Source organism: Syngnathus leptorhynchus, unplaced genomic scaffold (genome assembly GCF_054491065.1).
Source record: "Syngnathus leptorhynchus isolate UIUO unplaced genomic scaffold, UIUO_Slep HiC_scaffold_117, whole genome shotgun sequence".
Lineage (NCBI taxonomy): Eukaryota > Metazoa > Chordata > Actinopteri > Syngnathiformes > Syngnathidae > Syngnathus > Syngnathus leptorhynchus.
This window is the reverse complement of record NW_028232084.1, coordinates 108,020-116,407: the sequence shown is the minus strand read 5'-3', so window position 1 is coordinate 116,407 and position 8,388 is coordinate 108,020. Positions and strand designations below refer to the sequence as shown.

The following is an 8,388-nucleotide window of genomic DNA, read 5'->3' as shown; positions in this document are numbered from 1 at the left end:
TATCCTTTTCATGACATTTACTTTGATACAGCGAAATACAGGTCGCAACGGCAAATTCGTGCTACCACACAAAAAGCTGTCAATAACGTTTCACGATAGCCATGTTTCCGTGAAACACCAAAAGTCTTGGAAGAAAGCCTTTTTCGGATCTGGTTGTGACATGGATAGGAGACGTTCAGGGAATACCAGGTGCTAAAAGCCTTTTTTTTTCCCACGTCAATTGTGAAAGGAAACTTTTACAACAGCCATCAAGTTGCTTGGCACGGGTTTTCAGGGGCAATTGTGTCTATAAAATGCAAAACTCTGGGAACTCTGATGGCTTACGGCCATACTACCCTGAGAACACGCGATCTCGGAAGCTTAGCAAGGTCAGGCCAGGTTTGTACTTGGATGGGAGACCGCCTGGGAATACCAGGTGCTGTAAGCTTTTATTTTATTGTATTTTTTTCAATTCAATCGTTCAAGCAATCTTTTACAACACCCATCACGTATGGCATTGGGAAACTTCAGCCCTAGTTTTAACTCCGACATTGAAACTATAACCCGAGTTTTAAACGTAAATTGTGTGGTGTCATCCATAGCGTTGCAGTTCACGTTTCTTACCGCTAGAGGGGAGACTATGTACAGCAGTGGTTCCCAAAGTGGGCGGTACCGGTGGGAAGATCTGGGGGGGCGGTGAGGAAGAAGGGGGCGGTAGGGGGGCGGCAGTCTGAAGTCGAAGTCAGAAGTTCGAGTGGTAGATTTGAGGACATTTTATTGCTTGAAATACCAGACTGGGTGATCAATCCATTCCTAAATGTCGTCGGTGAAGAAACTGGAGTGGCAGAGGAAGAACTGATTTCAATTCAAAATGACATTGAGCTAAGGCCAAAGTTCAAAAAGTCATATCAAGATTTTTGGTTCCAAAAAAAAATCTCTGACTGCTATCAAGTGCTGTGGAACAAGGTCAAGATGTACTTTATTGCCTTCCCAACATCATATTTAGTAGAACGGGGCTTCAGTGCAGTCGCCTTGCTTCTTTCCAAGCAAAGAAACCGACTGAAAATTACTGACCACGGGGATCTACGACTTCTTCTTAGTGAGTTCCAGCCTGATGTTGAGAAGCTTGTGTCCCTGCACCAAGCACATCCATCCCATTAATATTAAGTGTGAGACAAAAATGTTACTGGTGGAGTGTTTAGTGGGGGGGGGGGGGGCTAGGAACTCACTGGGGAGCCAAGGGGGCGCCAGCCTGCAAAGCATGGATGGGAGATGTTCAGGGAATACCAGGTGCTGAAAGCCTTTTTTTTCCCACATCAATTGTGAAAGGAAACTTTTACAACAGCCATCAAGTTGCTTGGCACGGGTTTTCAGGGACGATTGTGTCTATAAAATGCAAAACTCTGGAGATTCTGATGGCTTACGGCCATACTACCCTGAGAACGTCCGATCTCATTCGATCTCGGAAACTTAGCAGGGTCGGGCCTGGTTAGTACTTGAATGGGAGACCGCCTGGGAATACCAGGCGCTGTAAGCTTTTATTTTATTTTATTTTTTTTCAATTCAATCATTCAAGCAATTTTTTTACAACACCCATCACGTATGGCATTCGGAAACTTCAGCCCTAGTTTTAACTCCGACATTGAAACTTGTTAGGATACGGATTTTTAGCTATTGATCTGACTCCAAATTGCGATCAACACTTAACACAAGTTTCTATGTCCCAATCCACACACTGGCGCACCTAACAATTTTGCGAGTTCGTTCTGTCAAAGAGAAGACCAGTAGATCAATCAGGCCAAATTTACCAATTGTTGATTCCTAACAAAGCACACTAATACAGGCCTGGGTCCCGGGTCACTCACACTAAAACTCGTGCGGTTTTGTGACCACCAAAAGACGACACATTCTTCCGGGTTGCCCAGTTTTAAAGAACCACAATATGAATATTAAAGCATGCAAAATATTGTGTGATTATTGGTCGATGGTCATCTCCTCCCCGTCGAGGTGTCATCACTGTGGTCAGGAGTTGGGTTTTTTCCTCTCGAAGCCCGACCACCTGGACGTGGTGTTGTTCTTTGTTCTCGTTCCTCACCGACCTTGAGGTGTTATCGTCCGGAACTCCCTCTCTGGGCCTGTTTTGCAAAACAGCGCGCTATCGGTCCTTCCGATTCAGCTGTATAATTACCCAGTCGTTGGACATTGTAATGAAGGTAATTAATACGGTCTACATTTTTATTGGGGGTGATCCATAGGAAGATACTTTTGAATCCCGAGGCCACTTGATTAACGAGTTTATACTCATCTGGTACACCTCGGGGCACTCCTATAGCGTCAATATATGTTGGATCGTCGTCGCTCAACCACGGGGGCAAAACGTCTCTTTTGGCTCGCTTCAGGAGCTCCGCCAATGGGGACTCCAGGTCCCAATTGAGATTCTGTATTTCAATGGGGACAACCACCACAGGAATTATCAAAGACACAAGGGCACAGATACCTGATGCATTCTTTGGCAAGCGATCATATAATTTGTCATCACCACACCACAACCAGATGTCTGCACGAGAGAGAGGAGAGGTTACAGTCAGTGACAAATTGAATTTGCACCATGTGGAATCTATTGTCCCAATACTTATGCCGGTTCCCTTTAACTTTAAACATGTCATATTTTGTTGAGTCACATATGTTAGGGTTGAATAGATTAGGTTGATCATATTATGTTGGAATGTAATCAGTAATAATTAACCTAAGCTTGTCCTGTCTTAACAAAGGAGTAGAACAAAGTGCTAAGATCTTTTGCACTGATTGACCAATTGTAGAAGACGCAATCAAAGTTGTTCTGTCTACTCAACATCGTAAAACATCCCCGCTATGATGTGATCAGAGGCCAGGTGTTTCACCCCCACCTTGGCCACCACACATGTAAATTGTCACCCCCACCCTTCTTCTCTCAATAAATACTGTCTTGCATGAATGCAACGGCAGACTTTGTTCGGACATTGCTGTGTCTACAGCAACGAACAAATTCTCCACTTGCAGAATTTGTTCGGACATTGTTGTATCTACAATGACGAACAAGTTCTCCACGTGCAAGTGTTCAAAAGGGCATACTGTCTCGTGTGGTTCTTGCACAATAAGTTAGAGTCGGAACATCTCTAACAACATGGTTGTCAAAAACGGGCTTTCTTTTTTAGTGAATAATTGTATGCCGTGACTCTCCAATGCCCTCTCAACCGAGGACAAACCAAACTCATTCCCTAAGCATTGAAAAACCATAAATAAAATAAACAACCACATTTTTCCATATGTTAACTTCTTTTGTCCATGACATGAAGCAACTACAAACCGTCCATCCTCTTTACCTTGGTGAATACATGTCCCTTCTCTGTCTGGTGGTGCTAAATCCAATACTTCCCTTACCTTTTCAATTTGCTTCCTCCACACCCTTCTCTGGTACTTTTCCAATTTGTCCTGTAACGTGACTTACATTTGCCAATTTCCGCTGTCACATCTCTGTCTCAAACCTCCCTGTTCCTCTCGTGAGAGCTCTTCTGTTGTGTTCACCTCAGCTTCATAAACTACTTTTCCTCTGCATCAATATTGTCTATAGGTGGGTGAAATTTGAATCTGGGACGTTTTCTGCTGGATGGTCTCATCAATGTCCACACAAAAAGACAACTTAATAAAAATAGCACTACTAAAATTAATTCTGAAAAATCCGAAAAACCTTTCGAGCCCTCCCCTTTACTTTTCCGTATTGCTGCTCCTTCTCTTTCTGCCCCCCCCCTTGGCCGGGTCCGGGACACGGCCAAACAGGAATACCTTCATCCTGATGGAACAAGCTCTGGGGCCGGACGTAGGTGTGAGTAGTGATACCACCGGCGTCCTTTGAAGTCGAGCTGGGCCGCGTGAGACGTCCTGGCCAAGACACAAAAGGGGCCCTTCCACCTGGGCTCCGTCCACTTTCTGGAGATGACTCGGACGTACACGTGTACATGTGAGCTGTTTCTCCACCGACACGCCTTCCTCCGCCGCAGCGGATTTCTCTCCAATCTGTGCAGAAACACTGGACACCAAAGCAGACAAATAGGACCAGTATGCTGTATGAGACAAATTTGGTACCGTAACATCCTCCGGTGGGACGAGCGTCGTTGCTGGTCCCGGCATTAGACGACCTGTCATCAATTCAAACGGTGCAAATCCAGTGTGCCTGTTAACAGATTGCCGCACAGACAACAAGGCAAGCGGAATCGCTTGGAGCCAATTCATTTTCATTTGAGCAATAATTTTGGCCAGTTTTTCCTTCAACGTCCGGTTCATTTGTTCAACTTTGCCCTGGCTCTGAGGATGGTAGACACAGCCAAATCGATGCTTCAAACCCAAAATTGATTCCACCTTGGCCAAGGCTTTGTTGTTAAAGTGTGTACCATTGTCAGAGCGGATCAGGGCCGGAAAACCATGTGTGGGGATGCAATGGGTGATCAAAGCCTTGATCACAGCAGCAGAATCTTCTTTCGAGCACGGATATGCCTCAGGCCAGCCTGAGTAAGCGTCAACCAACACAAGCAAAAAGCGTTTTCCATTCACTCTTGTATACATGTCGGTGAAATCAATGATCACCTCTGCTCCCGACCACGGGGTCGGCTGAAACAGGCCGGGCTTAGGCTTCAACGTAGGACGTGCATTGAATGTCTGGCAGGACTCACAATCCGCAACGAATTTCCAGACCATGTCCGAGAGTCTGGGATGCCACCAACTTCGAAGATGGATCATCATGGGATGGGGACCCACATGGGAAGTTGTGTGTGCCTGTGACAGGACCTCCGCCATTAGCCTTCCTTCCGGAAGAGCGGGCTGGCCTTTGGGTCCTACCCACAAGCCATCTGATTGTTTGACAGCCTTTGCTGCCACCCAGACTGATTTTTGTTCCGGGGACGTGGCATCCTGGGCGGCACACAGATCGGCATGTGAGAGCGACAGAGGCAAACAGGAGTCGGGGTGTTCCCCGTCCAGATTACTGGACCGCGGTTCACCAACATCATCTCCAGCAATCCTGTGTCTGCCATGGGTTGTTTAATTTGGTGTGCATTCTGAAACTCAGACCAGTACAAATTAGGAATGTGAGTTTTCCGCCAATCGGTCTGTTGCAACAACTGCTTGACCATTGAGCCTAATTGTCTGGCCTCGTGTCCTGGGGCAATAGCCAGCGAAATGTGTGGCACCCCTTTCTCTGTCATTTTGAACCACTGCATTTGTTCATGTGTCAGTTCAGTTGCCGCTGCAACTCCCTCTTTACCAATCAAAATACGTGATGAAGTTAAATCCCACATGTGCCCTTCAATTTCTTCAAACAAATCCCGATATACATCATCACTTTTTCGGCTTTAATATAGAGTGCAATGCAAAGGATCAACAGGTGGGTGGTATGGCGCCAGTGAGCAGATCCAAGGTTTCCACAGTAGGTAGGTCGAGAACACACCACCACCAGCAGGGGTCTCTGGCTCCAGCCTGGCCCAGTAGATGGTTGCAGTTTCTGCTTCTGTCGGTAGGGGCGCCATCAGCCACTGACCATGTTGTTGTATTTGTTGTGAACACTGGATGCTGACGCCATCTGGAAATTGAATAATCACTCCCTCTGGCCCACACAGAATTCTGGCTTCAACGGCTGACAACAAGTCCTCCCCATCAAATTGATCGGAGTGTCTGTGGAATGGATGTATTTGTGCCACAGTCTCCACCCTGTCCGGGTGATCACAGTTTCAAGTGGTTTGGTAAAAGGCAGACTTCGTGGTTTTCCCGAGAAGCCGACTAAAGTTGTTGTTTTCTTTGACAGTAAGGATACAGGAAGGGCAGTGTTTATTGATGAATACGTTGCTCCTGTGTCCACCAGCATCTGCACAGGTTTTCCCTCCACTGTCACATGAAGCATTGGCTCCGCCGGGCCACTGCTTCTCTGGCTCCCCGGGCATCCCTATTCAAATTGTCCACACCAGAGATCATCATGTTGATAGTACTGACCTCCGTGTGCTTGTGGCTGTTGCCAGGGCCGTCCACCAGACGGTAGGGGCGCTGCTTGTTGCATCGGCGCCTCGGGTTGATGTGGCGGGCCTCCGGCTGGGCGGGCGTCTCCGTGCGGTCGATACTGCGGGCATTCTCTTGCCCAGTGATCGGTTTCGCCGCAGATGAAGCATGCGTTGGGCGAATGGGGTTTGTATGTTGCCCTCCCGGGTAAGCAGGTGCATTCCCTCCCCAGCCTCTGTATCCGCCCCGGAACTGGCCCCTTCCGCGTCCCACCACCTGAGGAGCCTGTGACATTTGCATTTCCTTTTTCTGTGATTTAGACTGTTTAGCTTCACCATGCATTTTTGCCAACTGTAATTTAAACAACAGTTTGGATAATGCGTCTGTCTCGTTATCAACTTTAGCTTGTGACTCAGTAAACATTCTGCAGTGATGCAAAAGATGACGTTTAAATTGTTCCTCGGTACAAACCAGAATGTCAGGGTCTGACATTAGCTGCTTCTTCACATCTGGCGGAAGTCCATCCACCAGCGCCGTCCGGAAGAGCACCTCTGCCTCGTGCGTGAGAGTCGGATGGCGACCTGTGGTTTCAATCCAACTCTCCACACATGTTACATAATGTTGGGCAGGTGACATTTTCACATCATAGGGAAACATAGTGGGGGCCAGATCGGTAGGTTGTGGGAAAGTCATTTTAATGTTTTCAAACAGGGGCGCTGCTACTGGTGGCAAGGGCACCTCCCTCCCCAGTCTCGCTGTGCCTGCTGCTTCCTCAATCGCCTGTAATTGCACTAGGGAGCATGCTCCTGCCAACATCTGGCAAATGTCACCAAGTGTGCAGGTCTGCCCACTCATCAGAGCCAAAAATTTGTTCAGCCACACCTTGCCTCCTCTGCTTTTCTCACATTAACAACACTTTCTACGGGCAGTTTCTTCTGAGTGGCAAACAAAGCTGTTGCAGCTGTTGCCATATTGTGCAAAGAGCGTCGCTCTTCCTCTCTCTCTGTGCTTCTCAAGCACCTTGCGCTCACGCCAGCCGGCCCCTTTCTGCTGGTCTTCTAAGGAGAGCTTTCTTTTCAGCACCTGACCCTCTTTTTGCTGCAATTGCCGTGAGAGACGTTCCATGTCCCAAATTGTTGAAAAACCCTGAAACAATTTGTCAGCTTCCAATTTCGCGAAGACTTTTCGGTGTCTCACACGCTCCTTTGCCACTTTCTTTCTGTCAATGCCACTCACAATTTGCGCTACCACATTGCATACATTCTTTCAATCTCACTCCATTCATTCCTCTCAGCGCACACACACCTCTTATCACACACACTATCTCACTCCATTCATTCCTCTCAGCACACGCACTCCTCTCATCTCACACACACACACACACACACACACACACACACACACACACACACACACACACACACACACACACACACACACACACACACACACACACACACACTCCCCCCAATTTGATTCATTTTGGATATTTTAGAGGTCTGATCTCTCACAGGAGGAACTGTTACCACCGGATGTGTTTGGGAGGCCTCACTTCTCCCAGGATCTCAAAAAACCTGGCTATTTGAATACGCTCGTCAACGTACCCTTGTCCACCACGACGAAGCTAGGTCCCAGACCTATCCGTAATACGCGTAAGTCCCTGACTTTACCGTACACGTCACACACGTAGGTTCCAAACTTATTCACCGTATGTTTCTTAACTTCTTGCACACTTTATTTGATCTGAACAACAGTCTCCTCTTAAATTTCCTCTTTCAATTTGCAGAATTTCGACTTATAGTAACAGGTATTCTGCTTACCTTATCAGTGATGAGCGCTCAGGGTTGAGGAGACGTTGTACCAGCTCAACGTTGTGCACTTAATCCAAACGGTTCGCCGACCGAGAGACAGCGTCCCAGACGATGTCCGGTGTCCTGGATATAGACCACGAGTTGCCAATTACCCTTCTCTTGACATCACGTCGGGGTCACCAAGAAATTGTTAGGATACGGATTTTTAGCTATTGATCTGACTCCAAATTGCGATCAACACTTAACACAAGTTTCTATGTCCCAATCGGTGCTTACGTATTATCGGGAGGACCTTTGATTTTTACTTTTTCTTTTTTTTCACATGGTTTGTTGGTTAGTATGAAGATCTAGATCCATAGTTCCATAGCTCCATAGCCCCGGAGCTCCATAGCCCCGGAGCTCCATAGCTCCATAGCCCCGGAGCTCCATAGCCCCGGAGCTCCATAGCTCCATAGCCCCGGAGCTCCATAGCCCCGGAGCGCCATAGCTCCATAGCCCCGGAGAAAAAGTAAAAATCAAAGGTCCTCCCAATAATACGTAAGGATCCTGAAGGGAACACAACAGCCTCTTCCTCAGT

General features: G+C 47.3%; 2 pseudogenes; both read left to right on the top strand.

Moving 5' to 3' along the window:
• Positions 1 to 318: 318 nt before the first annotated feature.
• On the top strand, positions 319 to 427 carry LOC147037789 (5S ribosomal RNA; annotated as a pseudogene).
• Positions 428 to 1,397: 970 nt separating this feature from the next.
• LOC147037788 (5S ribosomal RNA) lies at positions 1,398 to 1,516 on the top strand (annotated as a pseudogene).
• Positions 1,517 to 8,388: the final 6,872 nt, after the last annotated feature.